The following is a 17,858-nucleotide window of genomic DNA, read 5'->3' as shown; positions in this document are numbered from 1 at the left end:
TGTTTGTGTGTATTGTAATATTTCTTATACTTTTGGAATTATATCATTTTTAATTCTCACTTAGTAAGCACACACTTAACTGTTTGTATACACTATCATAAATTGGCTTTGGTTACTGGGACTTTTGAGTCTCATTATGTGGTTAACAATTTTCAGGAGAAGAGCCACGAGTGACACGTGGAGGAGTCCCAGAGGCTTAGTGGTATAGATCCACTGTCTCTTTTGGGTATTTAATTTATGATTTATAATGTGTTATATTGCCAATACTAGGGCTTTTTGTTTATTGTCAATTATATGAATATATAAATGTAATCATGCCTTTCAAACTATTTCTATTTTTGGTACAATTTAGATGACTGTAATTTTAATATTTGGTTTACTTTTGATTGGTTTAAAATGACATGATTATAAGGTCAAATAATTGGCTTGTGTTGAAAATTGACTAAATTGCTTATTTTACTTGTTGGGAGTATAAGGATGGACAAATGTGATTTAGTTTACTTGTTGGGAGTATAAGGATGGACAAATGTGATTTAGCCTAATGGCATGTGGGAGGTAAAAATTTATCTGAAATGTTATATAGTGTGTGAGTTGAAGCCAATTATAAAATATTTTATATTGAAATTATTGATATAAAAATGTGTTGGGTGGCTGTAACCCAACTATGGTTGAGTTAAATTATTTTAAAAAAAAAAATTTTTGGTGTGTTACATCACAAGCAGTGGCGGAGCCACATGTAATTGAGGGGGGGCATATGTCCCCATCACTTGAAAAAAATGACATGTTTGAGAGTACAGGTTTTTATATTTTGCAATTTGTACTTTTACTATTATACTTTGCACCCCCTTTTTTTATATTTTAAATTTTAAAACCCATTTCAAGCTTAGCCTCATGGATATTAGCCCACAATTTCACTATACCTAAATACCAATATTATCTATTAATTGTTTAAAAAAAATTATATAAACTAAATAGACTTGTTCCTCATTTTGAATGCTACTCAAGGACTAGTTAGAAAAAAATAATGATAAATAATGAAGATCAAAACTCAAGAGTAAATTGGGTGAATGTTTTTCACTACCACACTTACGAATCTACAATTGAAAGCTGAATAGGGAATAAAGAAAAAGAAAGAAGAAAAGAGAAATAGTTGATTTGAAAGAGACATAAACGTCTTCCTTTTACGAGAATTTTAGCTCCGTCATTGCTCCCCCTAACTTAAGATCCTGGCTCCGCCACTGAATTCACAAGTAATATTGACAATTTCAAATAGAGATGAATAGAAGCTTTTCTATTTTGCTAATATTGAATCCTGCAAGGCCAAAGAGAAGTTCTTTCTCCCTCCCTGTTCCATTATTACCCCCACTACCCCCATTTTTTGTCGCACAACAAAAAATTCACATATAACAATAGAAAATAATAAAATATGTTTTGACCAATATTCACATAATCAAAGGTACTGTTCATTCAAGATTATTAGCAAAAGTAATAAAATTCACTTAGGCGAATATACAACACGGCTAAAATTGGGTAGACTATTTTCTTGTATCATAAAGAAAATGACTAAAGGTCAAGTTTTTATAACAAACCTTATAACCTCTATTGCTGAGTACCAACAAAGGTGAAAGGAGAGAAGAAGGAAAAGAAGGAACCATATCAATATCACCTCGTACAGAGAACACATTTACTTAAAACATGAAGGGAAAAAACAAAGAAAAAGTTACTCTTAGTACAAAGTATCACATAGGGGGAAAATAGAGGACAAGAGCTAGAACAAATTGGAGTGAAATTAGGAGCAAACATTTTACAGAAAAAAACTCAATAATCACATAAGTTATGTAAAATAAACTATTAAAAACTAAGAAAAGTCATGATCACAATCAATTCATACAACCATAAAATGCCTCTCCAATCAAAGTGTCCAAACTTTCAAATAGAACATGCAAATGAAAGATTAGTTATAGTTTGACAACCACAAACATTACAACAATCATAGCAATCTAGTATAAATCTCAACACAAAATAGCATGAAAAACATAAAAATGAGTATATTACATAACAAACAAGTATTAACAAAGTCTCAAGGGAGAGATAACTACAAATTATCTTCCACAATGGGCATCCAAAATTTTCAAGAACTTGATATATACCAAACAAAAGAGTAATTTGGATAAACAACCACAATAAAAATGGTAAACATTCAAAATCCAAAAATAGCCATAACAACATGGAAACAAAAGTGTGAAGCTAAAAAAATAAAGAAAAATTACATATAGATCTTGTAGAATAGACTTATTTACAAATAAATCTCACAAAATTTAAAAACCACAATTAGGCCCCTTGGACCTGAGTGTAATTTTAAAATTAAAATAAAAAGATAATAATACCCTTATTAACATATATATTACATAATTAATGACTATATCAGTCAAATAATTTATTATTATTTCATTAATAATTTACGACTATAACTTTAACTTTTTACAACTATAATTTCACTATAATTATTAGATATATGATATTGCAGTTGTAAAAAGTTAAAGTTATAATTATAAATTACTGATAAAATAATTATACATAATTAATGTTAAACTTTGTTAATAACATATGATTATTTAACTATTTGATATGTGAAATTATAGTTATAAAAGTTAAAATTATTGTTATAAATTGTTGATAGAATAGTTGTAAATTATTTATTTGATTGATATGATGTATGTTTAATATGGATATTGTCTTTGTATCCTAATTTGAAATTACACTCAAGTCCTAAAGAATTTGATTCTGGTTTTTAAATTTTACAAGAATTATTTATAAGTAAATCACTCCATGAGACCTATATGTAATTTTTTCAAAAAATAAATCAAAATCAATTAAACAAGCCTTATTCAAAAGCTAGCATCACGATGTAAAGATAAATGAAACATGACAAAATAATTTCTAATAATATAAGCTTCAAGGAGAGACAGAAAAAAGGAGAAACACAAACAAAGAAAGAGAGGGAAAGCTAGCAGGAGGAGAATCTGAATCTTACAGAAGTTCATCCTAATCTTATAAATTGAAATAAATCAAAGAAGCTCCATGCACATATTACATCATGATCTAAAGAAAAATGGAATATGAGGATATAATGTTGATAATATATGCTCAATTTGTTTAAAAATATAAGACATTTTTAACTGAATCTCACTTCTAATAAAGTAGTTAATTACTTTCAAAACTAACCCTATTTTTTTATATTTATCCCTATTAAACACCGTATAATAAATATGAAGTCACTATCAATTGGGGCACTTTTGAAAGAAGGTAATGATTACACCTCGAAAGATTAAAAATACTTTATATTTTTTAACATCCAACTTTTCAAAAAATACCTTACATTTTTGAATGGATGGAGTATACTTTAAAGAGAAAAAATGAAAAAAAAAAGAACACAAAAAAGAGGAAGAGGAGAGTGGACCGCTCTAGATAAGATCCAAAAATGGTCAAGCTCTCATCTAAGAATGTAATTTTGCAAAGAAATGTATACATGAAATATATAAATAAATATGGCCATATATAATTATAGAGTCCCTACTTAATCCAAACTTTACCATTACCTTTGCACATATAAGAATACAATCACAATCAATATCAAAGTAATAGTCCTAAATTTGTTTTTAAAATATGGGATCTTAACTTCGTTAAAAGCATGTTTAAATAAGAGGGCTAACAAAAGTGTAAACACAATTCTATAACTTAATGAAACACATCTTCCCCCTGAAAAAGTGCCATACACCGAGGCTTACACTATAATGTGCTGCGACATGTGGTATTAGAGTGATGAGCTCTATTTTTCTCTGTGTCATGTGCCATGGTGTGGCATACAATGCGCAACGGTGCATATGACAACAAATTCTGCTGTCATAAGATAGTTCATAGGGTGAACTTTCACCGTGTGTTACATCTAACATTCGATTGAAATAATTCAAGTACCCACACAAAGCTTATAACATATTTTATTTAATGAGAATAGTTTGAACTCAATCTGATGGTCCGATCAGAAATAGGATACCCATGTGCAAAAAAGCCACTTTTTTTTCAAAAACTAGCACCATAAGTGTGTTCAATTCTCATTCCTTATTTCATTAGACCACTAGGCCCAAAATAATCATATACACTTGATTGACACTTCTAATCACATACATCACATCTATTATATACATATATATACTTGTTCCACTTCAATCATGTGACCCTCACATATAGGGTTCCGCCTTATTATATGGTCAAGAATCACAAATGTACTCGATCATACAAATGGGGCCAAGACTTACCATTTAGTCAAGTTCTCATAAATACACAATCATCACATCAATTTTATATATACTAATGGAATAAGTTATACAACACAATATATAAACTTGCTCGATTAGCATCTAAGCCTATTCACATACCTACTATTGTGGTACCCTTGGTGAGATGTAATATCACATACACAAGCAAGCTTTTAATCACAATTTATATACATATTCACATATTCATATTCACATACACTTATGCATTCTAGTTAGCAACTGAACTCTAACAACATATTATACATTCATTTATACAATGGTGGTTATACCATTATCAATCGAAACTACTCTTTCCTCACTTCCTTTCTCAACCTTTTTTCTACTCTCTTCACCTCTGTGCAAAGGTAATGGAGTGAGACATATGTCCTAATAACTCAAATATAACCCAAATACCGGTTAAGCAAAATCATAAACAAGAAATAAAGAAGTATTATTTTAGTAAAATATTATAATATGCATATACTCAAATTCATACTCATCCATCCATTATGCTCGTGTTCATGCACTTTTAGTTCTCCCTAGCGGAGCAAGTTTTATGCTCAAACCAAGACTTTCAGTCTTATACAAAATAGGGCCCACCATACCTTTGTCTTAGACGAAGCATCCTTTATAGGTGAGTCCTAGGTCCTTCCAGATAGAATCAAGCTTTACGCTCAAGACATTTAAGACTTCCTAACCTTATACAAAGTAGAACCATGACCCCCTACCTTAGTTTAGGGTACACTCATGGATCATTATCCTATGTCCATCTTGGTTAAGCACTACACTCAAGACTTTTAGGATCTTTTAGGTTATTATTAGCAGAGTTAAGCTTTAAGCTCAAGACCTTTTGGACTTCCTAGACTTGCACAGGGTAGGGTCGCGACCCCCGTCCTAGTCTAGAGTATACGCACGGATGCAATGCATATTGTTATGCATATGTCTCTTCAGATTCATCTTATACATTAATCACATACACATATACATATTTCTTTCACAATAATGCTACTCTATTAGTTCATAAATACACTGCACATAGTTACTATTAAGGGTTATCAATCATTGTGAAACTCCTAAGAGTGTAGATTCTCATGAGCAACGTCATGATGCTCAATCTACACAATGTAATGACCCCTCAGTTATTCTTAATACTCAACATAAATATTAATTTGGGTAAATTGAATCCCTTAACACACAAAATGGTTCAATTAACACCTTTTGAATTCATATAATCTATTATTTAATAGTCACTAACTCTATAGCTCTATAGGCCATTTAAATGACCATAACAATCTCCTAACCCATTTAACAAATTAATTTATCAATTTCAACCTAATTATTTAGGGTATTTTGAGCTTAAACTCTTAAAGCTTAATTGTTTAACTCTAGACTAGTTATAAAATTTTAGTTTCGTATTTAATAGCCCTTTAGATATTATCACCTTAAAACTTCCTGATTTGGGGATCAACTTCAATAAAAATATGGTAGAAATGAAGCTCAAGGTTGTATGATACTTACCTGACAAGTTATTAACCGAAGCAGACTCCCGAACTCCAAATATTTGATGCCCTAGTATAGCCAAGCCTTCTCTCATCTTTGGATACATTTTCCCAACTTTTCCCTATTTTCACAAGGTCTGACTTAGCTCTTAAGCAAAATGAGTTCAATCTTGCTTATGCTCATGTGTTTCATCTCGAATTATCATTCTATCTTTAAATCCTATTAATACAATAACCAATCAACACAAAATATTAACTTAACATCCAAACTATAATCAATTCACTAATTGCTAATTTACCCATAATTATACCCATAATAGTAATTAGTTTCCTGAATTGAAATTCAAGATGTCACAATAATCATAAAAAAGTCTATGGAGAACTTCTAAATAACAATAATCAAAAACTCAATCGTATGCAATGCCAAACCTTTGTCATGTTCCATGTTTTGACGACCTTCAATTTCTAATGCTAAAGGTCTTAGCAATAAACCTTGCTAGATTAATGTTAATAAACTATACTAGATTAAATCGGCATTCACATTTAGTTCTCTCATGATCTAGAATTATCTAAAAGAATTTCTATTTTCTCCTATAATACGGGAACAAAAGTTGATTTTCAAACTCTAGATGCTAAATATGTGTGCTCTAGCAAGGGCCACATGTTATAAAGAATTTTTGAAAATGAGCCATGCTCATGCAGCCTTAATTGTGAGATACTTTATTATTGTATTCAATAAGAAAATTTTCTCCACAAATTTAACATCATGCACATAAACTAATTAGATCTATTAGATATATTCAAATCTCCAACACCCTCCAAATTATATATCATTAAGAAGCAAAAGCAAATATGTTATGCAAAAAACAACTAAAAACAAAAGAATAAAGAGGAAGGCAGCTTGGAAACTAATATATTCTAAGGGATGAAGCCATAAATATCCCTACTCGTTGATGGCACCCAAACTTTCAACAAGAAAGCAAGAAAAAGAGTTATTACAAACAAACACAAGAATTCGGAAACAATCACAATCCAGAAACAACAAACACAATATGGAAAACATATTGTTAAACGCAAACAACTAAAAGACAAAGAATGCAACCTTAAAAGTAGAGGAAACAAAAAAAAAATCTCATCGTTAAAGGCATCCAAGCGTGTCAAGCCGAATGCGATAGAAAATAAAAGAGTAATCACAATAAACAAGCACACCAATATGGTAAAAACAACAATCTAGAAATAGAAGTCACAACATTTAGTAGAAACCATAGCAAGTCAAGCACATAACCTAATTGAATTCAAATCTCCAACAACCTCCAAATTTCATATTGTTATCCGTTAAGTAATTAGATCCTACTTGCTTGTTAGGAAGGAAAAACAAATATGTTACACAACAAATAACTAAAATCAAAGAATGAAGTCAACTTGCTAACTAATCAATTTTAAAGGGGGAACCATAAAATTCCTTCCCGTTGATGGCACCTGAACTTTCAAGTAGAAAGTAGACAAAAGAGTAATCATAATAGGAAAAAAAAAAAAACAATCCAGTAACAATCATAATCCAATAAAAGCAAATGTGATGCAAAAATCATACAAACAAGTAAAAGACAACAATTAAAATGTTGATGGGGTAGGTAACCACAAAGTCTATCCCTTATAAAGGCATCCAAGATTTTTGAGTGGAATGTTAGTAAAGAAAAGTTTAATCACAATAAACAAGCATTCCAATCTAGTAACAACTAAAATATGGAAATAGAAACCACAACATGGAATCAAATAAATTCTGTAAAAAAATAAAAAAAGAAAAGTTATAATCACAATCAATTCACACAACCATAAAATCCCTCCCCAATCAAGGCATCAAAACTTTCAAACAAAACCTTGTAGCAAATGAAAGATTAGTTACAATCTGACAACTCCAAACATCATCACAACAGTTATAGCAATTACGTAAAATTCTCAGCACAAAAATAGCAGACACAACATGAAAATGATTATATTACATAACAAACAAGTACTAACAAAACTTTAGGGGAGAGACAGCTACAACTTCTCTTCCCCTGAAGGCACCCAAAAAATTTTTAAGAATTTGATAGCAAAAAGAGTATTTCGAATAAACAATCACAATAAAAATGGTAACATTCAAAATTCAGAAATAGCCATAACAACATGGAAAGAAATGTGTCCAACTTAAAAAATAAATTTGACGAGAGATGCAACCTAATAACAAACTGTTTTTGGAAAAATAATGTTCGCTGAAAGAATACATTCATGATCGCTGTCAAATTCACAAAGCATTAGAGTGGAAGACAACAACAAAATCCCTCTCATTGGATAGCTAGCTAGCCAAAGGAATGGTCTTACAAGAAAAAAACCAAGATGGAAAAATCTTACCTTTTGTTGCTTATTTTGAATCTCCACAAGACAGAGAGAAGCTCATCCTTTTGTCTTCCTACTTCCAAATTTCATATATCAGTTTTAGTGCCTCAATAAGAAATCAGCTTACTTTTCCAAACCAAACACATCATAGCTATAGCTAAACATATACAAAAGTATAAGGAGTAATGGAGTAGAAGAAACTATATCTACATCACCTAGTATAAAGGATGCAATTATCTAAACATGGAGGACAGAAGAGAAGAGAAAATTACTCTGTGCACACTATCAGCAGGGGGGAATAAAAGACAAGAGGAAGAATGGATTGGAAGACAAGTACAAGAAGAGGTTTAGGAAAAAAGAAATTGACTGTGAAGAGAAGCTTACCTTCAGTTTGGATTGTAAGCAATATCGACGATTTCAATTGGAGGGCCAGTCAAAGGAAAGATCTTAGAAGAAAAATGAAGATGGACATTCGTATTTTGGTGATTTTTGAATTGCTACAAGATGGAGAGTTCTTCCCTTGCACCCTTTCCCTTTGTTGCCCTCCAGATTTTTTTGTCTTGCGTCAATTAATTAACCATACATCTATTGAAAATAATAAAATATATTGTGGCCCTTATTTTTGGCCCACAATCAAATGTATATATTAATTCAAGTCTATTAGCATTCACTCATGCAAATATAGCAAAAAAAAAAAAAGAACAAGATGAAGAAAATATGCATGCTTTTTTAAAAATAAAGGACAAAGCTAAAAATTAATAAACTATTTCTTATATCATAAAGAAAAATAAAAAGGTCAAACTTAGAATACAAACCTTTCAACCTCTATAGCTAATAAGCAACAAAAGTGAAAGAAAAGAAGAAGAAACCATAACCACATCACCTAGTACACAGCACATTTATTTAAACATGAAGGCTAAACAAAAGAAAAAAATTATGGTCAAACTTCTATTATAAACCTTTCAACCTCTATAGCTAAGAGGCAACAAAAGTGAAAGAAAAGAAGAAAGAGAAGAAGAAACCATAACTACATCACTAGTATAGAGCACATTTATTTAAACATGAAGGCTAAAGATATCATAAGGGGAATAATAAAGGACAAAGGCAAGAATAAATTGGAGTGGAAGTAGGAGTAAAGATTTTATTAGGAAAAAAAAAAAAAAAAACTCCATACATATGGAGAGAAGCTTACCTTCTTTTTTATCACAAGTAATATTGGCTGCTTGGATTGGAAAGCCCCTCAAAGGAAGATCTAACAACAGAAAAAATGAAGACGAACAAAAGCTTACTTGTTCTTATTAATTTTGAATCACCACCTTAAATTGGAGATAAGTTCTTCTTATCTTCCCTCTTCCATAGTTATCCTTCATATTTTCTGTCCCGCATCAAAGAATTCACCATATAATTGTAGAAAATAATAAAATATATTTTGACCCATATTATTTGTGCCACATCAAAGATGTAAAATTGCATTCAAGTTTATAAGCATTTCCTTATGCAAATATGTCAAAAAAAAAAACGACCAGGCACAAAAAAAAATGCAAGCTTTTTTTTGAAAAAAACTAGGGCCAAAGCAAAAAATGAATAGACTATTTTGTAGTATCACAAAGAAAATGACAAAAAGTCAAGCTTTGATTACAAACCTTTCATCCTCTACAGCTAAGCATGAATAAAAGTGCAACGGGAGAAGAAAAAGCCATATCTACATCACCTAATAAAGAGAACACAATTATTTAAATATGAAAGACAAAATAAAAAAAAATTACTCTTAGTACAAACTATCACAGAGAGGAAAAAACAGAGGACAAGAGCAATAACGAATTGGAATGAAAGTAGGAGTAAAGATTTAACAAAAAGAAACTTAATATGGAGAGAAGCTTGCCTTCTTTTTTTTTTTTTTAATTGTAAGCAATTCTGGTCTGTAGAAAATTATTTAAACATGAGGGACAAACAAAAAAGAAAACTACTCTTATTGCAAACTATCACAGAGAGGAAAACAAGAGCAATAATGAATTGGAATGAAAGTAGGAGTAAAGATTTTACAAAAAGAAACTTAATATGGAGAGAAGCTTGCCTTCTTCTTCTTCTTCTTCTTCTTCTTTAATTGTAAGCAATTCTGGACCGTAGAGCCAGTCAATGGAATGATCTAACAATAGAAAAAATGAAGACGGTTTTCAAGTAAAAACCATATCGACATCACCGTATAGAGAACACAATTATTTAAACTTGAAGGGGGGAAAAATTACCCCCACTACAAACAATCACACAGGACACAACTAAAAAAAATAATGACAAGTTTTGTCCTATATTTTTTGTCCTCCCCCATTGATGCAAACCATACGTCCACCATGAAATTAATACAATATCCACATCAATTTGACATCAAAAACAAAACAGCATCAATCCAACAACAAATTTCATCATTCAATTACTATTATCACCAAGAACTAACCAATTCAAAAATCAGCACCAAAGCATAAAATTTAATTTTCTTTTCCTCTCCTCACCACAAACCCAATTAATTTCATCCTTCCACCATGACTTTTGGCATCAACAATTGGTGAATGTGCACCAAAAGAGCCTATATTATTTATTTAAAAATATTTTCCAAAGACAAGTTGATGCATAGAGCTAAATTTGGCATCAAACTTCCCAATTCGTGAACCATAAAAACAATCGACACATTTCAAAACTGAAAACTGCATAAAAAACACAGAATCATTTTCAGAAAGTTTGATTGTTCATTTGCTGCATTTCATTCTTAATATAAACAAGAATAATTTTGCATATCTATTGGCCAAAACTAAATTGTTTCAATGCCAAAAAATTAGTGTGAATAACATGCTTCATTTTAATTCTCCTTGGAATAATTATTAGCTTTTTCTTGATGATACCATCAAAAAATCGTACAATATCGCCACAACAAGTCAACCGTTTAATGAATTTAAAATAACTGGGTTATAAATTTGGAGCACCGATGATATAAAAACAGAGCAGTTCTCTATGGGCATATGTGGAAGGAGAAGAAAGGAAATACCTTGCTTCTAGCATTTAGGATTGAACTGAGGGTCTTGGCATTCTCGTTAGCTGAGCGTTTTATGGTTTTTAACTTTAACAGATTCCTTCTCCTTCTCCTCCTTTCTTACCTCCCAATCTTCATCCGGGCAAATATAAAACTTTCAGATTCTCCCTCTGCTGGTGCTTCTTGCCGATTAAGCCCAAAAAAAAAAAAAATTGTTTTTATGATGCGCATAGAAACATCCATAAGATTACCAATATCATGGAGTACCGTTGCGGTCCATTAGCCTACATTCTTTTGCTGGTTCTCACCAAACAAACCAATGTCCTTTTCAGAAAAATTAAAAAAAAAAAAAGAGGAAGAGACAAGCAATCCACGGGAAAGCACGATCAGAGACATCGGAAGAAACAAGAAACTTTGATGATTTAACTTCAAAAACTGAAATGATGAAAAATTAAGTTTAAACTAGATTGCGCGAAATCTCAAAGAAACGAATATCACAAATCCTTTTACTGTTCTTGTGGCGAATGAGCACCTTTCGCTTGTGAATATCACTACTAAAACAGCTACTAGAGACTATTACGCATATGTCCTCATTTGAAGTTCGCACTCGTCGCTGCCTCGCTAATCAATATTCAGCTTATTCACCAATTCAGAGTAGATAAATTATAATCAGATATAAACCACAGATGAGATCACGTCAATCTCGTCTCAAAATTGAATCCGCACTTCTACTCTAAATTCATTTCAAGAGCAAACAAAGTAAAAACATAATCCATCAACTCAATATAAATCAAAAAGACAACGAAGGCCATGGTCCAACAAATTTGACGCCGTGGCAACAAATCAGAAACACGAGACATTACTAAATCACAAAGATTCTCAATATCAAGCATTGAAGAGTAACCGAATCAAGAAGAAAGGCAAAAAGACAACGAAGCTGCTGGTCCAACAAATTCGATGTCGTAGCAACAAATCAGAAACACGAGACATAACTAGATCACAAAAATTCTCAATATCAAGCATTGAAGAGTAACCGAATCAAGAAGAAAAGCAAAACGACAACGAAGTCCATGGTCCAACAAATTTGACGCCGTGGCAACAAATCAGAAACACGAGACATTACTAAATCACAAAGATTCTCAATATCAAGCATTGAAGAGTAACCGAAGCAAGAAGAAAGGCAAAAAGACAACGAAGCTGCTGGTCCAACAAATTCGATGTCGTAGCAACAAATCAGAAACACGAGACATAACTAGATCACAAAAGTTCTCAATATCAAGCATTGAAGAGTAACCGAATCAAGAAGAAAAGCAAAACGACAACGAAGTCCATGGTCCAACAAATTTGACGCCGTGGCAACAAATCAGAAACACGAGACAATACTAAATCACAAAAATTCTCAATATCAAGTATTGACGAGTAGCCGAATCAAGAAGAAAAGCAAAAAGGCAACGAAGCCGATGGTCCAAAAAATATGATGCCGTATCAACAAATCAGAAACACGAGACATAACTAGATCACAAAAATTCTCAATATCAAGCATTGAGGAGTAACCGAATCAAGAAGAAAAGCAAAACGACAACGAAGTCCATGGTCCAACAAATTCGATGCCGTAGCAACAAATCAGAAACACGAGACAATACTAAATCACAAAAATTCTCAATATCAAGTATTGACGAGTAACCGAATCAAGAAGAAAAGCAAAAAGGCAACGAAGCCGATGGTCCAAAAAATATGATGCCGTAGCAACAAATCAGAAACACGAGACATTACTAAATCACAAAAATTCTCAATATCAAGTATTGAAGGGTAGCCGAATCAAGAAGAAAAGCAAAAAGATAACGAAGCCGATGGTCCAAAAAATATGATGCCGTAGCAACAAATCAGAAACACGAGAAATAACTAAATCACAAAAATTCTCAATATCAAGCATTGAAGAGTAACCGAATCAAGAGGAAAATAAGAAAATAATCCAAAATTACGTCTCAACAAAATTCAAAGTCTACAAAAGATAGCGGCGAGCCACTTCGAAGCAAAATCATAAGATCACTTCCTTGATCAGTTTGATATTATAAATTATATTAAGCATAAGATTCAAACAACTATAGTAAGCCAATGGAATCAGATATTCAAAACCTAAAACAAACAAAGAAAAGAACCTGAAAAACAGTAGACGTGGGGGAGACGAGGGAGAAAGAGGACTGAATGGGTCCAGAGGAATCGACTGTAGAGGGTGGACCGCACAAGCTTCCTCTGGATTTCGAATGTGGTGGGAGCAAAGGCCTCTACGTCACCGGAGATCTGCTTGCCGGTCCACTCGCCGTCGGAGTTGCGGAGGACGAAAGTGAAGACTCCCATGGCTATTAAGTATAAACACTTGCTGCTTCCCCGGCCTCTTCCTCTAAAATTTTAAATTTGTACTAGCCGTTTAGACTGTGAATTGGTAATTTATGCTAGTTGGCTGTTGTTTCACATGTTTCTTAAAAAAAAAAAAAAAATTACAAGCCGTTTCGTTTCTAACGCATTATATTTCACTAGCCGTTTGGATCATTGTTTCATTAAATTTAAATTTGAATTATTATTGAATTTCCTTCCGTTGAACTAGTTCGACTAACTAACAAGTAATTCGCTAAATTATTCTCATATGTATTTGGTATAATAACTTCAATGTTAACTTTTTTTGTTAATTTAGATAAATTTCTTATATATTTCAAATGTAAGTCCCAATTATATTTAGTATCTTTTTCCGGCTGGATTTAATTGTGTAAAATTATTTTACATTAAGTAGAATTATTTACTAACATATAATATTTACGTGTCGCTACAGATTATATTTATGTTAGTCTCATAATTTAATTTTTTTAAAAAAATTAAGATATAATAATAGGAATAGTAATTTTTTAGTTAAACATGAATAACAAAATTAAATAGAATTTCCATGAATTTTGTTAATCATATAAGAATCTTTTTTTTAATTTTAGACAATATGAAAAAAATTTGTAGTAAAAATTTGCAACCTATTTTCTTTAACTTTACCTTTTTAAAAATTATCCTTCGTTATTCTAAATATAGTTTTTATTTAAGAAAATAAAATTAATTTCATTTTGTAATTATTTGCAGGGATAAATATACAATGCTCTATGCCCACATAGATATTGTATAATTATTAGATTATTAGATATTTTTTGTCAAAAGAAAGTTAAAATGGCACTACATTTATACTGCAGGCATACTTCTAAAAGGCTATGGTTCATCCTAAAAGTTATAATATATAAACTAAAATGTATATTTAACTATTTAATTTTATATAAGATTTTAATTTGATTCCTTAATTTTATAAAATATCTTACAATGCTAATACTATTAGATTCAAATGATTATTCTATAGGAATTTAGCTCTTTAGTTAGTTGCCATTTTTCATGATACTTTTCTATTCTTCATGATATTATAGACTCACAAGAAATATTTAAACACAAAAATACTTAAGCCCAAAAAAAAAATTGACATAAAAATTCCCATCAAATATGAAAATATTATATTAGGATCATGAAAATTGCATTATTTTTCTGAGGTCCCAAAACATTTGTTTAAAATTAATTTTTTTCTGTAAAATTACCCTACTAACCCACAAGCCAACTCACTCACTCCTCCCTTCGCCCTCCTCTCTCTCTATCTTTCTAGATTACCACAAATATATTTCCAATGATGATTTAAGCTAAATCCACTAGAGCATTGTAGATTCCTATTTGCGCCTCTTGCCTTTGTATCTTTTCGCAATGACTTTCTACCTGTTTTTTATCCCTACCAAACGACTTATCCTATTATTATCCGGTTTGATACAGTGAAAGTAATTTTGATGAAAATGAATATAAAAATAAAAATAGAAATAAATAGGTGTTTAATTAAAAAAAATGTTTGGTAAGAATATGGAAATTTAATTTAGTTTTTCATTAATATATGCATTTAAAAATAGTAAATACAAAATACCCTCCAAAAAAAAAAAAAAACTCCACTCCACTAGAATCAACAACGGAGTTGACAATCTGGCATAATCTACAAACTAGAAACCGCGTACAAAAATTGCAAAGTAGAAGCAAAAATCAAATACAGCAAAGGTGAAGAAGTAGAAGGTACAAGAAATCATGAAGAAAATGAAATCTACCATTAAGCTTCAACCAGATGCAATGAAGAAGAAGAAGAAATCAAGAAGAAGAAGGAGCAAAAGGCAGAAGAGATTGTAAAATCATTGGAGGTCATCGGAAGTCATTGGTTGTGGATTTGGAAGACAATGGTTTCTAGATCTAACGTCATGGGTTGTTGTCTCTTCGTCATTGTCGGAAGTCTATGAGTTGTAATAGCTGTAGACATGCAAAACGGATGAGCTGTAATAGCTTCAGCTAGTTGCAGCAAAGAAGACGATAAACTCATGAAGATGAAGCAGAAGCTAACAGAAATCGTCGACTTTCAACATCAATGACCAAGACAATGACAACACCTGGTCTTCTTGCTGATCTTATCTCTGTCCCTCACGCAGGGTCTTCTTGCCGCTGCATCAATGGAGTCCCAAAGTGGAGGGGCAAAAGCGTCAAGAAATTGGGTTCTATGGAATTTTGGCCGTTTCTGTAGGATAGAGTATGTAACCCAATTCAACCCAATTTAATGGAAAATAATTCAACATGGAAGGCCAATTCATGTAAAGCAAACTCACAATATTATAAATTTCACATCCATTTCCAATTTCATTTCTTCAATTTGAGCATACCAAATGAGACCTTAGGTATGGATTGTCGAGAGAAGTGAACTAACTATCTGGACGTTAGCCCAAAGAAATGAACCAATGATTAGAGTAGATATGCTATGAGGAAGTGAGTTGTGTTGCAATTTCCTCTTGTTCTTGATAATTTATTTCTTTCATTTAATGCATAAACGTTGTCCTATGATTCCACATGTGATCTATCTTTATTGTAAAGCACATCTAATTACTTCACCAAAATCAAGGATATGTGATCAATTAAATTATTGACTTTGTATGAGAATTAAAAAAAAAACTTTTAATTTTATCCCTATTAAAATTAAAAACTTTTAAATTTCCATTATATTCTCTCTCATAGTTAATTTCTTTATTACTCACAAATGTTTTTTTAATTGGAAGTAATTTTTTAAAAAAAATAAGCCATTTTTTACTTATTATCCTTACAACTATATATTTTTTCTACGAAAGAATGACATTAAAGTGCTGAAACAAATAGTTATAAGTCCAAGAGTTTTAATAACGATTAGGCCAATCAGTCCTATTTATACATCATTTTTGCTAATTTCATCAATATCAATATAATAAAAGTATAAGGAATAAAAGTAAGTGAAATTTCAAACATAACCCTCAAATAAAAAATAAACAAACTATATCTATTATGTTTTTATCTCTTTCTCTTTTACTTTTTAAGGATAGTTAGAGGATTTTAATTTAAAATAAAACAATCTCATTAGCTAGTAACTTATAAAGTAAACTAGATTATACTTTTAGAAAACTACTAATACACAGGACCAAAGGGAATATGACATTTATAATTTAAATATAACTTTTAATTTATGGTTGGGATAACTATTTACAACTGTTTAAATCAATATTTACAATTAATTTTTTTAAAAATTTTGTTGAGAATTTACCAATCATAAATTTGAAGTTGAGACTTTTATTATCATTTTTACTTTTTTTATTTGTGGATGAGCTAGGCCCGCTTTTTCAAAAAATTTGTCATTGAATCAATAACTTAACTAATTCCTTGCGCGATTACGCGGTTGACAAGTAGGGTAATGTTTTTTTAAAAATATATATATATTTATTTTCTATTTTTAATTGTTTGGTTGTATTAAATGTTACCACCGATGTCATGCAATTATTCGAAGAAAATTAAGAAGGTGGAATTTTAATTAAAGACCACAAATAGGACATATTTACAAATCAGGACCAAAATATTCTAAAATTTTATAATAAGATCAAGGGATTTGTTTGACATTATTTTTTTATTATCAATTATCAAAATGCCCTTTGCTAAAAAAAATTCATCATCGACTTGTTAAAAGTGTAAGTGAACTTATCATTTTAATAATATTTCCCAGTCAAATTTATTAGAATATGCAAATTGATCGGTGCATCCAATCCATCAAGTTACCCCCAGATTAACCCTGGATTAACAGGAGGCTAAAACCATATTGGATTAATCCTAATTTAATCATTTGGCTGACTCCATCAAGAGACTGGTTCATCGAGATATCAGTCCAGATCAGTATCATGATAAGAAGCATATCAATGCCATTAAAGCCATGTCATGATGCGAAGTTGGATTATTATAAGAAGGTAAAATTAAAACAATTTTATTAGGGAAAATTGCAACTGAAGACCATTAATTGCTCTACAGGACCAAACAACTTTAAAATTGTTCTGCAAGACCAAAAGACCTAAATATAATTAAAATTTATTATGAAAAGATGAAGTTACCCCTTATATATATATATATATATATATATTAAAAATCACACCACAGTCACCAATTGCTAGACCACTGTAGGTGGTCGCTGGAGCTCTGGTGCCAGCCATCAGACCTTCGCTGGCTATCAGTGCTCCGGCAAACAAGTCACTCAGT

The 17,858-nt window shown here is 31.1% G+C and overlaps 1 pseudogene; it reads right to left on the bottom strand.

The window, feature by feature from the left end:
- Positions 1-1,053: 1,053 nt before the first annotated feature.
- On the bottom strand, positions 1,054-13,601 carry LOC129300187 (60S acidic ribosomal protein P3-2-like; annotated as a pseudogene).
- Between the last annotated feature and the right edge of the window lie 4,257 nt (positions 13,602-17,858).

The sequence above is a fragment of the Prosopis cineraria genome, unplaced genomic scaffold (assembly GCF_029017545.1).
Source record: "Prosopis cineraria cultivar Desert tree isolate PC_DT_omini unplaced genomic scaffold, ASM2901754v1 PC1469, whole genome shotgun sequence".
Taxonomy (NCBI): Eukaryota; Viridiplantae; Streptophyta; class Magnoliopsida; order Fabales; family Fabaceae; genus Prosopis; species Prosopis cineraria.
This window is presented reverse-complemented; position numbering and strand designations above follow the sequence as displayed.